This window comes from Lontra canadensis, unplaced genomic scaffold, assembly GCF_010015895.1.
Source record: "Lontra canadensis isolate GAN:19392208 unplaced genomic scaffold, GSC_riverotter_1.0 scaffold19, whole genome shotgun sequence".
Classification (NCBI taxonomy): Eukaryota; Metazoa; Chordata; class Mammalia; order Carnivora; family Mustelidae; genus Lontra; species Lontra canadensis.
The window spans coordinates 5,537,351-5,560,896 of NW_022631013.1; the positions used below are offsets into that span (position 1 = coordinate 5,537,351).

Here is a 23,546-nt window from a genome sequence, read left to right on the forward strand (position 1 = left end):
ATATGCAATGAGGGGAAAATGACAAAATATTATAAAAACATATAATAGAGCACAGAGCAAATTTGCACACACATATAATGGCATAAGGATTGGAAAATTAGTCGTAAGAACAGAAAAACAGGATAATCATATAATGGAAAACACACAGTTTTAAAAAAAGGAGATCGTGGGAGAGAAATCTGGCTTCACATGTATTAGCTGTGGGAAGCCTGGAAAAGTGACACACTTTTCTCGGTCCTGGTTTCTTCATCTTGAATATGTGTAAGACAATGTCTCTCTTTCAGGGTTATTGATATAAAAGATCTACACTGATCCTGAAATTCAATTTAGGGTGGCTCTCATTATTAGTTCATCCCTATTGTCATGTTGGACTCAACAGAAAGAAACATGGTTTCCTTTGGTTCATACCACAGCAGAAGAGACTTTGTAAAGATTGTTTGTCTCCTGTAGTACCTTGATTTCATGCTAAATCCTCTCCTTAGAATAAATAAATCCCTTCTAACGAAATGTTCCCTGTACTCACTCAGGGATTTCCCGCCACTCTGTGTAAAACCACTGCACACATTGTAGCAAGCTGTTAACCCCGGAGCAGGACTCTGCCTGACTGCCCATTTAACCGCACAGCCTGTCCCACCAGGGTACCATCACTGCGCACCCCAGAATCCCCTTCTTTTCCACCCCTGGCTTCTTCTGCTCCTCGCTGAGGGTGACAGCAAGCTGCTGAGGAAAGAGCGAGCATCTTTCTGGTCCTGGCTCATTGAGGAAACCCACAGTCTGACCCTAGAAAGCCCTTTACCAAAGCCTGGAATCCTTTATTCACCTTGGATTGATTCATTTTCCACATGCCCTCCCTCAGTTTTATAGTACTTTGTCTTCCCTCACATCTCAGCTGATGATCTAGATCCTGCCTTTGGCTGACAAGACTGGGGACACCCCAAACAGAGAGTCTACAAAGCACAGGCCAGAAATGCCTGGAATTGTCTCTGATTTATCACCATTCTTCTCTTACGGAGTTTCTGGTGGTGTGTTGTGAGATTAACCATGACAGTTAATTTTTTTTTTTTTTTTTAGATTTTATTTATTTATTTGTTTGACACAGAGAGAGAGATCACAAGTAGGCAGAGAAGCAGGCAGAGAGATGGGGATGCAGGCTCCCCGCTGAGCAGAGAGCCTGATGTGGGGCTTGATCCCAAGACCCTGGGATCATGACCTGAGCCGAAGGCAGAGGCTTAACCCACTGAGCAGTCCAGGTGCGCCCCAACCATGACAGTTAATTTTTAAAGTATTAGTTTACCATGTCAAATGTAGTTTTAATACTAAATCTTCATTTCAAAATTAATAACAGTCTTTCTTGTAAAAAATGTGCAACAAAAGGAAAGGTTAAAGGCATAATTACATATAATGCTTGATTAATGTCAGGGACCTTTAAAGACAGTCTTTATGAGTGGATATTAAAGTAGTATTTCCAAATTAGAGAATTATGTCAACAGATCAGGATGATTTGTTTGCTACCGTAAGATACATGTTAATATTTCCTTTAGTGGCTTTCAATGTGTTTTATTGATTCTAAAAACTATAATTCGGTAGGAAAAACCATTCTGGTCATCTTGGGTTTAAAAAAAAAAATGCTATTCACCTCAATACCAAGATACCCAGCAATATGATTATCATATAACCAAAAACAGATGGTTAAATAGAGTCCTATCTTACCCGTAAATCTTAGACCTGCCATTATCCTAAGAGTGAAGTTGTTGCTATAGAAAGATTACACCCAAGAGCTCCTCAAAGAGCTTCAAGAAGAGAAATGCTTATATAAGAAACTAATCATTATAACTAGCACCACAACAACGAACACTTGCTGAGTGTTTATGAGGCATGTCAGGTATTCTGCTAAGCATTTTACATCTCATTTCCTTCTAGGGACCAAGGGTAAAATATTTGAAATTTGGCTGAAATGAATGTCTGGGCAGAATTGCTACCTCTGTAGATCATAAATAACAACAACAACGACGACAGTAATAATAAATAATAGCAGCAACTTATTTATACTGTGTCTGATATTCTGCTGAGTGTTTTATATGTCCGATCTCATTTAATCCTCACAATTATACATGGGACAACTATTAAGAAGTGTATGTTACCAATTGTGAATCAGGTCTCAGATGATAAGTAACTTGCCCAAGATCACAGAATTTGTAAGTGTCAGAGCTGGGATCCAAATCCAGGCCTTACTTAAAGCCAGTGCCTTTAAATGTGATAGTATATTTATAACCACAATTTGCTATAACCTACCTTCATGAAATACAAAAGGGTAGCTTGCTAGGGTAGTAGTATTCTAGTGATTTCTATCCAGAGAAGTCCATACCCAACAACATGGAAAGAGACAAAACCACGCTTCTTTCTCCCAAGCATTTGAGATCTATAGAAGCAAAAATTTAGAACTTGTGATTCTTTGTGAAAGAGAACCATATTTTACTTATAAAGGCAACAAGACTTCCATAAGTTTTTTTTTTTTGATTCTTTATATTAAATCCTCCATACCCTTAAAAAATTTTGTCATTAGATGATTTTAAAAATCTGTTATGAAATAATGGTAGTATTGGAAGCCATGAGAGAAGAAGACACCCTTGATCTGATGCTGGACAAGAGAACCAAATGCCAGTTGGTCTCGCTAACAAGAGAGAGATCTACTTCCTACCGTTAACACAGAAGTTACAATTTTGATCGGAAGCACAAAGTTTTGATATTCATTCAATTGTTCACTCATCAGATATGTTTACTGAAAATGTATGTGGCTCTGGAATTGATGTCTCAGAGAAGGAAGACAAAGGCCTTGGTCTCAAGAATATTACATTTAGTGAATCATATCTATATTTCCTTAAGTATGCATATTTAGAAAGAAATTCTTAGGTTTTTTCCCACACTATAAGAGAACTTCTCTGAAAACAAATGATACAATTATACAAAATGTTCTGAATCTGGTATACTACTGGGGAGTCTTACTACAATGGAAACTTTCAGTAAAATAATTGGGATAAAAGCCAACCTGTGAGTGAGGAGTTTCCAGTAGCACAGGGAATGCACCCCAGATCATTAGAGGATGGTGTCAAAGAAGTTTGGGCTGAAGTTCACTTTCATTCATCTTGTGTCTTCTTTGGACTCCCTTCCCCAGCTATTTTCCACCACTTTAAAATATTCCCTATCATTTTGGCCAAATGTGCATTGTGATGGAAAGGACATGGTACTTTCAGCAGAATTACTTAATTAGGTTTAAGTAAACACTACGTGTCAAGTAGGGTAGGTTTGCTTTCTAGCCATAAAAATGTGCCTGTGATGCACGCTGTGTTCCCAAGGAGAGAAACAGTGATTGATGTGATGATAAAACGATGAAGGGAAGGATAAAGCCTGAGAGATAAAAGTCTCAAAAGGGGAATAAAGTAGGGTAGCAGCTGCCCCCATCTTAATTGAAGCATAAATTTCAGGAACAGGATCTGAGGTTTAATTTCAAACACATACTGGCAGAGAGTTTACTGCATGTGTGTGTAACCGTGTATGTGATGAAAAACATGAAAGTTAAATTTTCGTCCTTTGTATGAAGCATTTCCAAACCATTTCTAAACAAGGAAAAAGTTGCAAATGTAGAAGTTATGGATTATCACTGAGAGATACTGATTTAGTCAGCCTTTAACCGAGACGAACAGAATCAGGGATGAGCAGCAACCGTTCCAGGCACTGATGACACAGCACTAAATACATTTCTGTACTCGTGGGACTGAATATTCCGAGTTTATCGTTTCGGTCTGCACCCACCTTCCTTGCCCCTACCCCACCCAACGCCAGGGTCATTTTCTCTAAGCACAGATTCGACCACATCACCTCCCTATTTATAACACTGCCGCCTTGCTTCCAAAACATTCAGGTCCAGCCCCCACCTCTACGCTCCGCCTCTTCCCGCATGGGTTCTGACTCTCTGAGGCAGCTTTCCCTTCTCCAAAGGTACCATTTATTTTCACATTACGGTGGGCTTTGCCATAGTGTGACCCGGGCTTAGAATGCTGTCATACCTATTTTCCATTAGATAAAATTCTTCCCACTTTTTAGCTGTACTGCCGAAATGCCTCCTAAGCCTCAAAGACCTTCTAATACTATCAGTTTTAACGGCCCTTCATCTTAATTGATGGAGAATTCTGTTTGAAATAGATCATTAAACTCTTTAGTTCATTTTCCCTAAAGTTGAGCTGGTTCCATGTCAGTTTCACTTTGTGAGATGAACTCAGGGCAGAGAGGGTTGTTGATTTGTTTCTGGACACTTAGTGCTTTACATGGGGTTGGAGAATGTTTGCAGAGTCAATAAATATGTAGCCAAAAACTATTAAAGATTCATACAAGACTTTTTAGACCGAATCAGCTACCTCCCTAAGTTCTCAAGGTTCTTTTTCCAGGAGACCTCAAAAATAAGAATGGTTGCACAGCTAAGAATGTCTCTTGCTCTCTGCAGAAAGTAGAGGACACATTGCATACACAGAGGCTGCTGTGTACCTGAACCACCTTGGAGACTGCATATCCCATCTCAGGGGCATACTATTATCAGAAGTGCTTCCAAAAATCTCATCTTTTATGTTTTGTCTCTCTAGCTTAATATTGCTTCTACATACAAGCATACAAAAATATAATCCTGAGCTAGGCAAACCTTTACTTTTAAAATGCTTTAAGAAAGGAAAAAATGCTTTTAAGCTAAGGAACAGTACAAATTTTTATGGCTTAGTTATAAACTTCTGAGGAGCAGAATTGGGAAGCCTTGACACTGTTAACTTTATGGCAAAGCTAACATGCATCGCTATAAAAAATGCAACTGCCCTTCTCATAACAGAGAACAAAAATGAATTTAAAACCAATATAAACTATAAAGCTATAATGTATAAATTTTCTGCTCATTTTTAAAGAGTTAACCTTTAACTGGGAAAATATATGAATTCGCTGTCAAATCTTTTATGTTCTTCTACATCATATGTTTTTATACAAAACAGTGGAAGTTACTATCTCTGTACCTCCTAATCAACAGGATTCACTGCAAAAGACTGTCCAAAGAGAAAAGATGTTATGTTTCTTTATAATGCTCAGATCAAAAGCCCTTGTATATTTTTTCTATATTAATAACCTACACAATTTAGAAAGATAAAGTATTCTAAAGAATAAAAATTCTGATCTCACAGTAGAGGAGAGCTCTTTCCTTTGTGACATTATAAATAAGTGCTAATAGTTGAATTATCACATGATTACCTTCAAAATAGATTTAATTTTATCCTTCTCCTTTTTGTCTATTTCTTCTAAGTCTGATGGTTTAACAGGCAACCCAATTTTGTTGAAAATAGAGAAGTAAACACAATCAGGATGAAATTTATTTTGGACTCAAAGACTAAGACTTAAACATTTAAGAATATGTAAGTCTACCATGAAGCATCCTTGCTTTAATTAGTTGCTTGATTTTAATGCTACAAAGCCTGGAAGTAGGTTGAGCTTTATTCCCCCCAAATTCCCCATTTTGATGTCCCTTTTAGATACAGACTAGCAGAAGTTTTCTAAGTATGGATAACCCACCTTGCCACCAAGCAGGACAATTGTCCACCGATCAGTTCATCAATAAGGGTTTCTACCATGAGTCTGGTGATCTATACTCCTTCTAACAAATTTGAAATCTGTGACTATTTGAGTTTTGTACTTACCTGATATTATCATCTTAGAGACAAAAAAATTATGGGATTGGGGAGAGATATTTATCAAACTTTAAAGAATCAATTGTTCTCAGTCACTTGAGAAGTTCTCTTTTACATCCAATAATTATCTTGAGCTCTAATTTATTGACTGAGGCCCATTTATTCACAGAAAGTAAGAGAGCTATATTTGTAAAGAGTTCAAGTGACTTAGAATAATCGCTCTCCTTTTTTTTTTTTCTCAGTTAATGAAGTTTATTTATGTTTTCTGTTTCTGTAATTGAGCTTAGACAAAATCTTGTTTGGGGTGCATAAAATTCTAAGAAGCTGTAAAAGCTTTGATGGTCTTTAAGTCAGAGCCCAAGAATAACTTGTGATTCTCCCAGGTGTTTGTTGATGACAACTTCAAATTATCTTATGGAGGAGGAAGACAGTTAAGAAGCTCTGACCAGGAATTTGAGAGGCAAAGTGGGGGGTTTGGGGGGTAAAAAAGGAAAAAATGAAACAAAATGGGATCAGGAGGGAGACAAACAATAAGAGACTCTTAATCTCTCGAAACAAACTGAGGGTTGCCAGGGGGAGGAGGGTAGGGAGAGGGTGGTTGGGTTAAGGACATTGGGGAGAGTATGTGCTATGGTGAGTGCTGTGAAGTGTATAAACCTGGCGATTCACAGACCTGTACCCCTGGAACTAATAATAGATTATATGTTAATAAAATTTTAAATAAAAAAAGAGGATCTGACCAAATATGGGTAATAGTGGAGAAGAGTTTCCATGCAATAGAGAAAAGCAGCAAAAAGAATATTTGAATAAAAGCATAACATCGTAAATTCTAGGAGCCACAGTAATACCAAAGTATGTCACTGTATCACCATTTTAAATAATACTTAGAGGAACAGAAATTAAAGTGATAAATACAAAGAAATGAGGTAGAATAATTGGCATTATCTTCTAAATTAGAGTAACCTTGAGGCATATTTATAAGATCATATACTATTAAATGACACTCACATTTCTATATCATGTAAAATACAACTACTAAACAGCCACACTTTCCCTATAGAATCTTCAAAAGTACAACTGCTTATCCCATTACAGTTCAGAGGAGTTAGTTAAAGAGGAAAAGTCCTTAGTTTGCAATTTGGGGCTGTTGCATTAACCTGCATCCATAATATCTTGTATAGCTTTATGTGTACCTTAAAATAACTCCTCTCTCCTCTTGAGAAAAAAATGAACTCAATTATTACTACACACATTCTCCTAAATCTAAGGGAGTACTATTCTTCAACAACCTGTTCAGTGGACTTAGAAAATAAATAGAAAAGCTATACATTATTCAGTACATCTTGGCAACACATGAAAGCCCTGAGAGCAAGTGATAAATGATCGGATGTCTTCCTCAGTCTTACCTGGTTTACTCTTTTTAAAAATCCAACTCTTGCTGTCCACCATGCAAATCTCCTGGCCACTGGGTGAAATCAAAACTGGGTAGTTGATCATGGTAATCCCAACATGTCATGGGCAGCAGCATCTCTCAGAGTCCCACATGCCAACTGCTTGACGTGAACCTGCAACAAACACGGTATTTCTTCATTTTAATTGAAAAATAGTGAACCATGTCCTAGGTCCAGCAAGCATCACTACTTAATCAATAACGGAATCATAAAGGAGTATGTGAGGGCCTATAAATGCCTCTCAAGATGCTGATCAACATTAAAGCCAGAAGACGGAAGTTTATGTGCTACAAAAGGTGTTTTTGCTGAGTGCATGCTCCTCTTAACAGTATTATTGATCTGTTTGAGCTGTCAGTGTAAATGAACATTACTGATATTAAAACTCACATATTTTATGGTGTGTACCCCTTCTCCTTCATGTAGGTGACCACTTGGAGAACCCAGAATATTTTTCTGTCTCTACGTAGCCTACTCTTAGTCTAACTGAGCAGTGTGGTTCAACAGGGCCAAACTCATCAGCAGCTAAAGAAAAATCCACATGATGGTTTAGATCAGGGGAGTTTCCTTTGTCAGCTCTGACACTCTGGCCAGTGTCAACATTCCCTGCATACAACTTGCGTCATGTCTGTAGGCTCGTGTGTGAGAAAGGCCTTTGAGGGGCATATATGAGATGCTGCAAATTCAACAGCCACCTTATCCATATGGAGACAGAGACTACAAAAGAGTAACCAACAGGAAAACATTGTAGGTGGAATTTGTGCACAAAGGAAATGCCCACGACCCAGGAAAGTAAATAGATGAGGAAATAGATGAGGAAACACCTAATATTTCACTATTTGTGTCCATATGAAGAAATACGCTGTTTAAACTTCATAAGCATGTTTGACTTCCATTCAAGGAGAAAAAAAAAAAACCCATGCACAATCAACAACTCCAATTTGGCCTCATTCCTTCCACACAAAAAATTCCGTTCAACAGAAATTTAGAAGGAGACTAGTGAACAGATTAGCTTATTGGGCTTCCCAGAAGTAACTCTCAGATTGTTTAGCTACAGCAACCAAATTTAGTTATGCACGTAGAAAACCAGAATTATTACTAGTTTCTAAAGAGTGCCACAGAAAGGGCTGAGAGGTCATTTTAAGTCTGTAGGGGGACTTGCGTGGATGACTGTGTGCTGCTGATTCATGGACACACGTGCAAAATCTGATTTTAACAAGCCATAAAATGATACAGCTTCATGCACCTGTGGTTGGAGCTTTACCTATTCCCAGATGTCAAACAGAGATGTCGTTAAGAGGCACAGTAGTGAGAGACACTTTTGTGCCATGTCAGCAAAAATGGTAAGAAGGCAAGAGGTTGACATCAAGTGTGTACCTCTGACTAAAATGCAATTCTTCAAAATCAATCCTTAAAAGGAGAGGCATGCATGTCTGTGAACGATCGTTAAGTGATCATTCTGCAATTCAGAACAGGAATGTCGACGCTATTAGTGACACACATAGATACCCACACACCTAGATCCCCCAGCTCTGCCCTGCTAGCAAACACAGCCAGACACACACACACACACACACACACCCCTCAAAGCCAGAATGTTCCAAGTATGTTAATCCAAGCTCTGGTATTCTCTAACTAAAACCTTGGTCAACTTACAGAGGCAAAATGTTTTTATTCATGCCAAAAATCATTCTATTTCTTTGCTGTTTTATGTACGCTCTAAAAATGATCAAATCAATTTCCTTACAAAACAAATCTGTTCTCATGAGTGTAATCTTTTTTTGGTCTCTTGGCAGTCATGCAGGATATTGAAAGAAGTCATACACTGGTGGACCTAACGATAGGGAAGTGTTTATAAACCTAATCTCCAAGCTCCCAAACTGATTCCCCCAAAATGGAAACATTTTGAAAGCTACTTGCTCTAGAAGCACCTGCCTGTCGGTGTGACTTCTCCAACTTTAGTTCTGCGACTTACTACAAAAGAGTAAAATCAGTAAATCAGTGTAACTACTTGCTTTCTAAAAGGGGCTTTATTTCATTATACAAAAACGATGCTATTGATCCCTTCTTTGAAGGGGTAGGTTTTGTGTATTTCCTTCATTATTGATGGTTTTCCACTGACTATCGATCACTGACTTATCAATTAACCTACTTACTCATTTCACAGACTTGAATCGAGTACCTCAGTTGTTCCGGGTAAGGGATTTGGTGCCAGATACAAAATGAAAAGACACACATTCCTCCTAAAAATGATTGCCATCTATTCTATTCTGATTTAGTTGGCATATATTTGTGACAAAGAAAGGAAGTCACATTGGACCAAATCAAAATAATTGGCTTTATTTTATATCCTCCTTCTAGATGACTGGATCATGGGATTTTATAAAGTTTGTCAGTGAGTACAGCATTATAAGCCAAAGGCAAAGCCACAATCTAAAATGACCGATTCATACAGCTGACTCATACAAAGCTTTTACTGGATGCGATGGTTTTGCATCACTCTTAAGGTTTTTTCCCACAAGCCAACTAAATGTCAAAATAGCTCAGAAAAATTGAACCAATTAGTACCTGATGTTTCTGGCATCCACCATGGAGGCAGTGTCCCTCCCCCCCGGGGTGTGTGTACAGGGCATCACATACAGTCCTGTGCAATCTACATCCTAGTTCACAGCTTCTTGTTTTAACAGGTGGGGGTAAGGGTCTGTTGTACAACAAGTTGCTTCACGAAATTTTTGTATAACCCATTCCACATGTTTTCTCAAAGAAGATCCATAAAATACAAAAAATTAATGCATGTGTTTTTCTCAAAGAGAAGTCCATGAGGCATTCCTGAGAACTACTGATTCTATGACATCGGTTTGAAACTTTATTCTATGACTGACATTCAGCATGAAAAAAAAATGCTTAAAATAAATTTTTCCCTTCTCTCTCTCTCTTTAAATATGCGATTGAATAGGAACATGAAAACAAAAGAGACAGAAAATCCTTTAAATGAGACTCCTGGAAATTAAGTGAGTTTTACGAAAATCAATATGGTTTCCAAACAGTTTAATTTTCTTCTATTTTCTCATCTTATGTTTTTTGAGTCTCGGCTTATTACTGGGATGACTTGTCTGAAGATAAGCCTTTTAAAATATAAATGCTATTCTCTCTCTCTCTCTTGTTTTTGAAATTGTATTCTTTTAAAAATGAATTTTTGGGGCACCTGGGTGGTTCAGTGGGTTAAGCCTCTGCTCTCAGCTCAGGTCATAATCCCAGGGTCCTGGGATCGAGCCCTGCATCGGGCTCTCTGCTCAGCAGGGAGCCTGAGTCTCCCTCTCGCTCTGCCTGTATGTGATCTCTTTCTCTCTGTCAAATAAATAAATAAAATCTTCAAAAAAATGAATTTTGAATGAATGCATCGAACTGTATGTAAATTATACCTCAATAATGTTGATTTAAATTTTATTAATGAATTTTTGACAATGTTCAGAAAGGTCAAGCAGGGGCGTGGTATATAGAACCTGTTGATAAAACACTGTTGTCCATGAATTTAAAACAAAACGGACCAAAATAAAATCTGAAAATAGTAGAAGAAATTTGAATATTCACAAACTATTTTCTTGCTTCTTGGTCTGGCCTTAAGTGCTTTGTAATTGACTTTTGGTCTTCTTTGTCTTTCTTTATGCACACTACCACTACCCTTTCAGTTTATCTTATTGCTTTGAAGAGAGCTTTCCAAAGGATCCCCTCAGCACTTAGGCACTCACTTTATAGGTTATTGATTTGTACTTGTTGAGATGTTGCTCTTTAAACTTCATCTCAGGGATGTGCTTCATCTTCCCCATGGAGTCATGCTGCACAGCCCCCTGGGTAGCTCGGTGCATTTTGCAAGCTTTGTATCTAGGTTACTCATTTCCCCCACACAAACATCAAGAATATAAACGTTAAGAATATAGGAATAAATGGGTTATCAATGATCAAAGTTGTGAGGCTTTCTGCCTTTCTCACCTATGAAATGTGAGACTGGGAAAGAGAAGGCGCCACCATTTTTAGTGACAACATGACTGCTTCTAGGTCCTTTTATTCTTCTTCTTCATTTAGTCAGATGTAAAAGTCACAGATTATTTCCCAGCAGGCGGGGGTTATCAACAAAAATGTCTATGCCTGTTGCCATCTTAGGTATAGTTTCTCATTTCTCAACAACCATCCAAAGTCTTAGAATAAAGTCCACTTCAAGATGATTCAAATAAGAACCAGAGAGTTTAAGTTATTGTCCAAGGACATAGAGCCTTTGCGAAATGGAGCTGAACTGCAGTTAATTGATAGTGCTATACTGTCGATTCCACGTTCTTAGAAATTGAGTTTGAGAGATTTGCTCAATACACAATGAAAATCTGAGTCTCGGGGAAATGAAGTGACATACCAGGGGTCGTTAGGATCACAGGAGGATCTGGATGAGGACATAAACCCACGATGCACCTGTATTTCTAATACACCATGCTCTCACCCAGCTTACTCAGCATGGTGTCTAAACAACTTTATAGATTTCCAATTCACTTGGATTTTAAATAACCATGCTTTGAGTAGGTTTTATTTTAAGAAAGAAGATACCAAAAGTCAACAAACAAAATAACAGGATTTCTGAGTACTCAATTTTAAATGAGTTTAATTCTCTGAAAGCAACAGATGACAACTTTCTCTCCCTCTTTCAAGCCATTTTTTTCCCAATGAAAAAAATACAGACACAAGGAGAAGACTGTGATGATAGATTGTGACAAAGACTATGATTAGATTGAAATATAAATAGTGCCTTGGCGTTTTGTGGATGCTCATTTGGTATGTTTAGCTACATTATGAGTAATTACAAACTTAAAATAATCTTCCAAGATACTCATTTAATATTTTTACTTCAGAAACCCTACAGGCAGGAAGCCCCTTGAGTAAGGAAAAACAAAATTTAGGGCAATTCTATCAATATCTGAGAATACAGTGCCTGATGCTAACACACGACAATGCTCCTCCTTGTTACTATATTTGCTCAAAGACACCTCATTCTGCATTTGATTTTGATCTATAAACTCTGACATTCAAGTAGTCCATATTCTTGCTTGTATTTTCCTAAAATAAGGGATCGAATGAGTCACATTTCTACAGATGACACCTGTCTCTGCACTTTTAACTTTCTCCCCTGTGTTTTCCCTTCTTTGTTCCTTTTTTGCCTCTTTCCTCTTTTTCATCCTTTCCACATTATCTTCCTCTCTTCCTTCTTTCTTCCCATCCTTCCTTTCACTCTCTCTTCTTTTCCTTCCTTACTGCCTTTGCGTTTCAACAAATATTTAAGCATCCATCGCATTCTGTGTAATATGCGGGGCTCTGAGCCCCAGGCAAGTACAAAGACTCAGTTCCTGTCCTGGTCCTGTTCATAGTCTGGCAAAGAAGGGGACAAAGAAGTAAACCCAGCCATCATGGAAGAGGGGCAGGGACCCAATCTGTATTGACTTTGGAATATGTCATACCTGAGGAGAAAAAGAATTCATAATGTGACCTTAGCTTGGCAGATCTCATCAAATTAAAATTTGCCAAGCATATTTAATCATCCCTTGGAAGTTCCTCAATACCTCACTCAGAGTTTTCTCCAGTTTAAAAGAGCGATTCTTCAAATTCTCAGAGCTCATGAACAAGTGTCTCAGGGGGAGGTGTACCATTACATGTGAACTTAAATACCAGAAGCCAATGAGCCAGTCGACAGTTAACTGAAGGAAGCAAACTTAGCCTAAGGGCATTACAGACAACATTTTACAAACTATTTTTGTCAGAAAGAACACCTCTGTGAACAGGTTTTGATGCCTGACCACCAGTTTGAGATCCTGCTTTACAACCATTGGTCGCCACCCACTGCTATTTTGGCAAAATCCATGGTACGTTAAAACTTCTCCCCACAGTCTTTCTAGAGGGAAAGAGAAAAGCCCTCTAAGGCCAGCTCATCAAAATCACCAATTAATATGTTTAGTAGTGTGGATTCTTGGGCTCCACCCCAGAATTAATAAATCCTCATTTTTGGAGTGAGATTGGGAATTCTGCAGGTGACAATTCCCTAGATTACACTCACACATACTACCGTTTAAGAAACACTCTCCTAGAACAAAACCTATTTTTGACATTGCCATTATACTTCTACAACTATTAGTTTATAACTTATTTCTCTTTTAATTTCAAATAAATTAGCCTATTTTAGAAAAATTATTCTCCCATGAACTGCATACATTGAGAAATCTCTTTTTATGATCAATATTTTTCCTTCAAATATTTACAAAATTATTTTAATGTTCAATATACACACAATCTTCATCATTCTCTTTATTTAATATAGCTTTATTGTTTTCAACACTAAAGAAACTCCCTAAGAATCAAGAGAAACCATGATGAAAGACAATTATAAAATAATTATAAGAAAGGAGGAATCAAGTTCTCTTTGGTGTAAGAAGCCACTGTACCTAGAATGGGGAACAGGAAATGAAGGGGGTTTGGTGATCTCATCAATGACTTCCATTTCATGAAGAACAAACCTTTGTCTCTGCACATGACCACCATAAATAACAGGACCACACACAGCATGAGAATCTGACAGCAATTACATCCTCTCGTGGACCCAGTCAGCATCCTTGAGATTTGCAGCTGCCTTTAGAGAGGTGGCAATGGTAGAGTTTTTCAGGAGTTAGAGGGTTTTCTACAGAGAAGGACAGGACAATAACAATTATTTGACAAGTAACCACTGTGAGTGAGTGTGTTGTGCTGGGTGCTCTATAGATATCTTCTCATTCCATCTTCACAACAAACCTGGGACCCAGACATTATTGTTCCCACTTGGCAACTGAGAACTAAAGTCACAGAGGGTGAGTAGTTGGCAGGAGGCCAAAAAGCTAAAAGGGAATCTGAATTTTTTGCTTGAATAGGCCATGATTTTTTTTTTTTTGATACAAATAACTGGTCTGTATGTTTTTTGCCTATCAATTTGCATTCTTCCAGGAATAATTCCAGGTCAACCATTTCTTCTTTGAGAGGTGGGGAACATGAGTGCACGTGTGAGAGCACAAGTGTGGGAGGGGCAGAGGGAGAGGAAGAAAGAGAGACTCAAGCAGACTCCCTGACAAGTGCAGAGCCCAAGGACATGATGTGACCCTGAGATCATGACCTGAGCCAAAATCAAGAGCTGGATCCAGCTTAACTGACTCAGCCACCCAGGCACCTCTTTCTTTTCTATTTCTAATGCCTGGTCTAAGCACAATATTCTACTTTACCCCAACATCAGATACCTAGAGATAAAATATGAAAGAGACACTATAATTTTTGTTTTTTTTTTTTGTTGTTGTTGTTGTTTTCAACTGTTCAGAAACTGACACACTCCTCTTCCTCTGAGCTCTCTGACTTTTATTAGGAAAGCAGGATGGACCTTGAATTATTGCATTATCATTGCCTGTTGCATTATTAACATAAGGATAATCTTAGAGAAAAGAGAAATCCTTTCCCTGATACCTGGGGGAACGAGAGGGGCTTGAAATGAGCTAAACTCAACCAATATGACCTCACCTTGGATGTTTGAAAGAATGACACAAAGATTTAAAAAATCTGTGTGTGTGTGTGTGTGTGTGTGTTTGTGTGTATTTTAAGGTCAGACTCATACCAGTGGCGACTAAAGCACAGGTTTTCCTGCAGTGTGACCTTATGTATTTTTCCAGCACCTAGCCTCTCGAGCTTTCTTGTTTCTTTCCATATGCTATTTTGTGAGCCTTGAATCTCCTCCTAAATTCTTTTTCTGTTTAAGAGAGCCAACGTCATTTTCTAATACTTTCAACTAAAAATTCTGACCGATACATAAATTTGCTTTTTAGATTGATAGTCTACTGGGACTCCCTTGGGAGACTGATTCAAAGTAACATGGAGTATATCAAAGAGAATAGCAAAAAAGAGAAGAAGGCAAGAAAAAGGAAATTTAAATAGAAAAATTGTGGCTGAAATTATGATGCATGTAGTAAAATCACCGATAAAATGGAAAGTCTATCTAGTAAGTTGCAGATCAGGTATTTCAGCAAATGCCTTAACTGTGCTACTTATCAATGCTTTTAAGGAGAACATAGAGAATAACTTCCAGATATAATGGGATAGTTAAACAATCGATAGAGGATATTTTCAACTTTTAATGTTTGAGACCCTTCTCCTGGGCTCCCCATGAAACCATACTTTAATTTTTACCAAGGTCAGAACAATGTAACCAAACTTCAAAGCATTGACTCTACTTCTGCCCTGAGCACACACTGTACATCTGCTTAGTTAATAACTTAAAAAAAACCATTTCAAGCTAAAGAGTAAAATCTCCCAAAGCTACACTGCACATTCTAAAAGCATAGGATAAAGTTTGTAATTATCTGGAATGTCCTTTGTCACGAAAATTTGTAACTCTTGACGTAGCAGAAAACATACATAACTGTATTAAACATTCCTTCTCCAATGTTATATGTCAGTAAGATATCAATAAATCTAGGGGAAAAACAATGAATGCAACCATTCTAACTATACTAACAAACTAAAGAAAAATCATATAATCATTTTAATAGACACAAAATAAGTGTTTGACAAAATCCAACAACTATTCCTGACTAAAAGGAACTTTGAGCAAACAGGGAATAGATGGTAATTTCATCAACTGATACAGGACACTATAAATGACTAAAGAAAATATCATACTTAATAGTAAAAGATGCTTTCTCCCTAAGGTCAGGAAAATATAAGGATGTTTGTTCCCACAATTGCTATCCAAGATTATAAAGCAAATCCTATCCAGCTCAATAAGGCAAGAAATAAATAGCATCCAAATTGAAAAGGAAGAAGTAAACTGTCTTTATATATAGATAATATGATTTCCTATGTGGGGAAAATCCACTGGAATCCACACAAAGGTACTAAGACTGATTAATGTGTGTGTTTAACAAAGTTGCATAATACATGTATTGCATGCAAACAACAGTGTAATTCCATATTCTAGAAAAAAAAACATTAGGCATTTGAAATTAACAAAAAACTTCAATACCATTTAGCATAGCACAAAATTACATTAAATACATGGAGATAAATCTAGCACAAAATATGTGCAAGACCTGTATACTGAAAACTATAAAATATTGCTGACAGAAATTAAAGCTCTATATAAATATAGAGATATACTGTGTTTTTGAGTTGGAAAGCTCATTATTGTTAGGATATCAATTTCCCCCAAATTAATCTATTCTTTAATACTATCACAACTTTAGTGGGATATATTTTTTTTTTATTTATTTGACAGAAATCACAAGTAGGCAGAGAGGCAGGCAGAGAGGAGGAAGCAGATTCCCTGCTGAGCAGAGAGCCCGATGCGGGGGCTCGATCTCAGGACCCTGGGATCATGACCTAAGCCAAAGGCAGAGGCTTTAACCCACTGAGCTGCCCAGGTGCCCCCTTCAGTGGGATATTTTTAATAGAAATTACAAACTGATTCTAGGAGCACCTGAGTGGCTCAGTCAGTTAAGCGTCTGTCTACTTTTGGCTAAGGTCATGATCTCAGGGTCCTGGGGTCGAGCCCCACATCGGAGCCCCATGCTCAGCAGGGAGTCTGATTCTGCCTCTGTCCCCTCCCTTGCTCATGCTTTCTACCTCTACCTCTCTCTCTCTCAAATGAATAAATAAAATCCTTAAAAAAAATTACAAACTAATTCTAAAATTTGTATGAAAATGCAAGAGCCTAGAATAGCCTCTGCACCCCCTCAAAAAAACTTTTAAAATTAAGAATGAGGTTGAAGGACAAATGATACCTTATTGCAAGACTTATTAAAAAACTAAATTTATCATGTTATCAAGAGTGGTTCAGTGTGAAAACAGACAACTAGATAAATAGGACAAAACAGAGTATAGAAATAGACCCACATATAGATGGATAATTGGTTTTCAAAAAAGGTACAAAGACAATTCAGTGAAGAAAGGATAGTCTTTTCAACAGTGGGCTCTAGAACAACTAGGTGTTTGTGCACGTGTGCGCATGCATATGTGTGACACACACACACACACAAAGAGAGAAGAAAAATAATTTTAATACCTCCTACCTCATACCATATAATATAGAAAAATTCATTCAAGGATCATAGTCCTAAAGCTAGAAAAAACTAGAAAGCTTCTTGAAGAAAACAGGAGAAAATCTTTATGTCTTTGGGTTAGGTAAAGATTTCTTAGATACTATACCAAAGACCTAATCCATCAAAGAAAAATCAATAAATTAGATTATTCAAATTCAAAACTTTCTGCTTTATTAAGAAAATGAAAAAAAAAAAACCTCAGAAGCTGGAGGAAATATTTAAAATATTTAAAAGTTATATAAAGAACCTGTATTGAGAATATATAAAGAAATCAAAACTCAATCATAAGAAAACAAAAAACTCAACTAAGAAAAAAAAAAAGATTTGAATTGACACTCACCAAAGAAGTTATATGGATGACAAACCAGTACATGAAATGATGCTCAACATCATCAAAATAGCCTTAGGTAAAGTCCTTAGGTAAGGGCAAATAAAAACCACCATGAGATACCACTATACACCTGTTAGATTACCTAAATTAAAAAGGCTGGCCATCCATATCAAGTGTTGGCAAGTATATGGAGGACCCCAAACTCACATAATACTGATGAGAATATAAAAGGTACAACAGTTTTGTTATTTTCTTTTCTTTTTCCTTTCTTTTCTTTCTTTTTTTTTTTTAACAGCTCTGAGAAGGTATCATTGGCAGAACCATAAGATATTTGAAGTATACAATGTGATGATTTGATATGCATATATATTGTGAAAGGATTTCTTATACGAAGTTAGTTAACATCAGCCACCACTTCACATATTTCTTTGGGGAGGAGGGGTTAGTGAGAACATTTAAGTTCTACTTTCTTAGCAAATTCCAATTATACAATACAGTGTTATCAACTATAATTGCCACGTTACACATTATTTCTTTAGCTTTTACTCATCTTATAACTGAAAGTTTATACCTTTAACCAACTTCTTCCTATTTCCCCTACCCTCCAGCATCTGGCAACTGGTGGAAAGCAGTTTGAAGTTTCTTAAGAATTTTAACACATGCTGGGGTGCCTGGGTGGCTCAGTGGATTAAGCCTCTGCCTTCAGCTTAGGTCATGATCTCAGGGTCCTGGGATCAAGCCCCGCATTGGGTTCTCTGCTCTGGCGGGAAGCCTGCTTCCCCTTCTCTCTCTGCCTGCCTCTCTGACTACTTATGATCTCTCTCTCTTTGTCAAATAAATAAATAAAATGTTTTAAAAAAAGGAATTTTAACATAGACCAACTATATGATCTAGTCATTCAACTTCTAGTTCTATTTTCACAAGAAATGAAACATGCCCATACAAAGATTTATATACATCGGTTAAGAATGCTTTTTTATTGTATTAGAGAGCAGCTGGAAACTAATTAGATGTCCATCAGTAAGTGAATGAATAAATAGTATTATATCCATATAATGGAATTCTACTCTCTATTAAAAAGAAAAGAATTATTACACAAGAAGAATTGTTATACACATTAATGAGTCACAAAATAATTATGCTACATGAAAGATGCCAGATTCTTTCACCCTTAAAAAAAGAGTACAAACTCTACATCCATTTATATAAAGTTCTAGGAAATAAAAATTAAAGTCAATTACAGTAAGCACTTAAGTGTTTGCCTGGTGATGAGGAGAGGGAGCAGGAAGGAGAAAGTAAAAAGGAGAAATTTAAAAAATTAAAAAGAAATTAAGAAGACATCAATTAAAAATAAAATTTTTGAGGATGATTGATACGTTCATATCTTGATTGTGATGATGGTTTCATGAGTGTATACATGCATCAAAACATAAAAAAATGCACATTTTAAATATGTACAGTGTCTATATGTAAATAATACTTCAATAAAACTGATTTAAAAAAACAGATGGGCTATAAGTATAAAGTTATATCTGATGATCTCTTTGAAGATAAATCCTCTATCTGCAGTAAGTGACAAAGAAAAGTTGTGCCAAATGTGTTTGGGAACACAATTTCCTTGAGTAGAGAAACTCTCATCTTTTTCCTAGGAAGAAATTTACAACCCTGATAAAATGCTGAAGAAATTCCTAATAAACTTCAATAACAGAAAGTCCTTTTCTAAAATTAAGAAGCCATTCAATAGTTGTTAATTGGGTGTCTAATGCTCTTTAGCTAAATATTTTTTTCTTGTATCCAGATAGTAATGATTACATAATCATTTTTTTTACTTACGTATTTTTACCAAGAAAGAATAATTTTTAGCCAGCCTAGCCATCTCCACTTGCAGACTTTGAAGGAAAACTGTGACATAGGCTCTTAACAGATCTGCTAAATTTTTGATTTTTAAATTGTGCGTCATATAAACAAAGATGAGAAGGGAAGTCAGGGGAGAGGGAAGAGAGGATGGCCCAAGGGAATGGAGAATGATTAGTGGAAACCAAATGATTGAAATTTGGAGGGTGGGGGAAACAACTTCAAATTTAAAAAGTTAAAGTGGATGATTAGGAATGAGATTTTGAGATTAATGGTAAACTTACAGAGTAGCTGAATAGGAGGATCACGGGGTTAAACTTGTTAATATATACAGTACTGTGCAGTATTATAATGTTTTATTCTGATTAAGGGACTTGATAGCATTTACAAAATCATTAGTTTGTGTTCAAATAAGTCCCACTCCCTCTACCAAAAATGTATTTCTGCCTTTACACAAGATAGAGTAAAACTACCATTGGTCTGAGAAAACGTCGACAGTTTTATTTGTGGGGGTTAATGTGAAATAAGCCCACCAAAATCTTACTGCAGTTGCTGTTTCCATCTGAAATAATCGCTGACATTACCCTCATCCCATAGGAGATTTCACGATGGAAGAAATCACCTTGCGCCTTTACACTTAATCAGAGCTCTGCTGTGTCAGGAAGAAAGGAAAGCCTGACCTTCTTGCTTTTAATGACCCAAAGGGAGTTATCTATTATATTAAATGCCATGACAACCCACAAAATATAAAGGATTTAAGGTAGAGATAATATATCATCCCAACTTTTCATATAAACTGATTAATAGTCCAGGTACCAAGCAAAATACCAACAGAGAATAATCCTGACACCTGTTCCAAGGACTGATGAAGAAACTATGCTGAATGAAAGTTTAATCACTGATTTCCTTTGCTCAGCCAGTTTCCTAACGAGACCACATAATTACAAGTGAGAGGATTCAGATCCTTGGCTAATACATAATTATATCTGGAAGCATAACTACTAAACTAGGAAATTGAATCATTTCAAGAGGATGATTTGCACACACAAAATAGTCAGGGATATATTTAAAAAGGGGGACTCTGGGCTTCTGTTTACAGATTTAAAATCTTTGGTACCATTTTGGAAAGACCCATGAAGCTCACTATAAGGATTCTGATACTTTGTGCAAGAATAATTTAGTCAAAAAGACAGTATATGAACGTAAAGTCAAAAAGATGGTATTTGATAGTATATTCCTTCCTTTGTGAAGGAAGCTTTTGCTAAGCTTCAATCTAAAGGGTCCATTATATTTTGGAAATGATTCCAATATCTATTTTTAAGACATGATTCAAACTCCTGCAGTTGCACATGTAAAGATGAGAAGAAACAAATCTGTCAATCATTGTCGTCATCCTCTTTAAGGTATCTTCCTCTTAGATTGTTGGGCAGAAAGACTGCAAGCTCTCAGAAACACCTTCAAACATTTTTTTATCTCAAATTTTCTTTTGAAGAAAGCTGCTTCTCAAGCTAAAGCTTTTAAATGAAATCAGTATCAAGTAATAAATGCTTTCCCTAATGTAAATTGAGAACCAGGAGAAAGTAAGAGTACCAATGAATGTGAACTAGAAGTCCTATCCACATTACCGGTCAGCCTGATTTGCGTGTGCATATGAATGGCTCTTGTTTGAAGAAGACCTTAAAAGGATGGACAGACCCAGATGCCGGATACCATGAGAACTTCAAACCTTGTGACCAGTGAGAGCTGACTTTTAATCTTGTTAATTCCTGTAATGCGATTGTAGCATGGAATTCTACCCTTGAAAACAGCTGGATCCATGGTTATGGTGATCAAAAAGTTGACTGCTAAAACCCCACATTTTCCAAGTTTAAACTCAAAGTTCAGAAATCAGAGTCACTGAATTTTAAAGCAGCCAAAAAACCTAATCACATACTCTAATTCCGCCCCTTCTAACTTTCTCCTGTTCCCTTCTCAAGAAATAACGAAGCGCTTTCTATGTTCAAGGCACTGAGCTTATTTTACAGTTAAAGAAGCTGACATCCGAAAAGATAAGATGGTTTTCCCAAGGCAGTTTGTGAGAGTTGGGCTGGCTTAATGACCATGACAAAATCAGGTTCTCCAACCCATTGCTCTTTGGCTATGTCATGTTATGTCACATTAAAAATCTGAATTCATGAACCTCAGAAGAAAACAGTGGCAAAGATTAAATATGGAAAAATATTAGGGGAACACAATACTTTACAATATTCTAATAATCCCGTAACAACCAGTGGCGACATAATCCTAGATCAATAGAGACATACCCTTGGTGTGATGCAATGTGACTTTTCAGAGCACAAACATTTACATCTTATTACTTCTTCCCTGTGTTGTGTGTCCTTTATTTCTGGAAGCTTTCTAGATGACCAGTTGTTCGTTTGTTTGCTTCCTGAGAGAATGTAAACTATTTTTATTGCTTAAAAAGACTGTATTCATATTTCTAGATTTAATAAAAAGAAAATGAGATGGTTAATTTTATGAGAGAGACTTAGCAAGTAGTGGTTGGATTACTTAGTGGTTTGGTCATTTCACCAACATTATCCAAGAGGAGTGTGTTACTCCCCAGGGTGCACAAGAATGCTCACTGGAGACCAGCAAGAAAATTCCAGAACTTTATTTCTATTTTTTATTTTATCCTCCTCTAACTTCTGTTTTATGTATCTTTATTAGAGTAAAAACTATGCACATTAGCTTCAAAGTACATAATTCCTTGTACAGGGTATGATAAAGGTAAGGATTCATGAAGATGCAGCAGAGTTTACTGGTTAAGGGCACGGGTCCCAGGGCCAGACTGAAATTTAAAGTTTAAAAAGGCTCTATCATTTACCACTTACCTATGTGCTTAGTATAGTAATGACCCAAACAGAAGAAATCAAGATGTTAAAAATACACAAAAACTAAGTACCTAAAAGTAAAGAGGAGGGCATATAATAAATACTGACCAGCCAAAGAAGACCTTACAGATAAACATTTTAATTTGACACTTGATAAACATTTTAATTTGACACTTGAATGATCAGTAAGAATTCGGGTGGGGACTCTTAGCGACACCTACCTGCTAGCCATCTAGAGAACACAGAAGTCTCCCTACTTATTTGCTTCCACTCATTGCCAAAACTCTTTCACATCGGAGCGCCTGGGTGGCTCAGTGGGTTAAAACCTCTGCTTCAGCTCAGGTCATGGTCCCAGAGTCCTGGGATTGAGCCCCGTATTGTGGTCTCTGCTCCACAGGGAGCCTGCTTCCTCCCCTTCCTCTCTGTCTGCCTCTCTGCCTACTTGTGATCTCTGTCTGTCAAATAAATAAATTAAATCTTAAAAAAAACCAAAAACACCTCTTTCACATCAATTAAGCGTATACTGGGGCACCTGGGTGAGTCAGTTAACCCTCTGCCTTTGGCTCAGGTTGTGATCCTGGCATTCTGGGATCGAACCCTGCATCCAGGCTCCCTGTTCAGCGGGAAGCCTGGTTCTCCCTCTCCCTCTGGCTCCCCCCTCTGGTTGTGCTCTCTTTCTCTCTGTCTCTCTCTTTCTCTCTCAAATAAATAAAGAAAGAAAATCTTAAAAAAAAAAACAAAAAAAACTGAGCATATACTATGTACCAGGCATTATGCTAACCATTTCACCTATGTGACAGCATCCATGCGTCATGATAACCTTATGTGAAGATACTCTTGTTTTTAGAAAGATCAAGCACAGAGGAGTATACCCTTTTCCACTGTATTTACATATTCCAACGAAAACAAAAAGTTACACATGCCAGTGAAATTCTGAACTGGGGAGATTCAGCTCAGCTGTGGTTGAGGCTTGTAGTTAGCATACTCTACATCTGTCCATCTGTCCATCCAAGTTCCAACACATGTATTTGTCAGAAAGAGGGAGGAAGATCTCGAAAGAAGACACGTTCTCTATGGAGCTCACCTTATGTGTCTCAAGTTCAGAGACCTAGAAGCAAAGTTTTATTTGATGAGGAGAATTCCTTTCTACTCTGTCAAACAATTGCATCCTATGGCGACTTAAA

At 37.1% G+C, this 23,546-nt stretch overlaps 1 protein-coding gene across 2 annotated transcripts in view; it reads right to left on the minus strand.

Moving 5' to 3' along the window:
• Positions 1-23,546, minus strand: part of LINGO2 (leucine rich repeat and Ig domain containing 2) — a 688,323-nt gene that overhangs the window by 301,510 nt on the left and 363,267 nt on the right. For both annotated transcript variants that reach the window (XM_032860337.1, XM_032860336.1), the window contains one exon: positions 7,121-7,279. The gene's annotated coding sequence lies outside the window, so the exon portion shown is untranslated. The remainder of the gene's footprint in view (positions 1-7,120; positions 7,280-23,546) is intronic.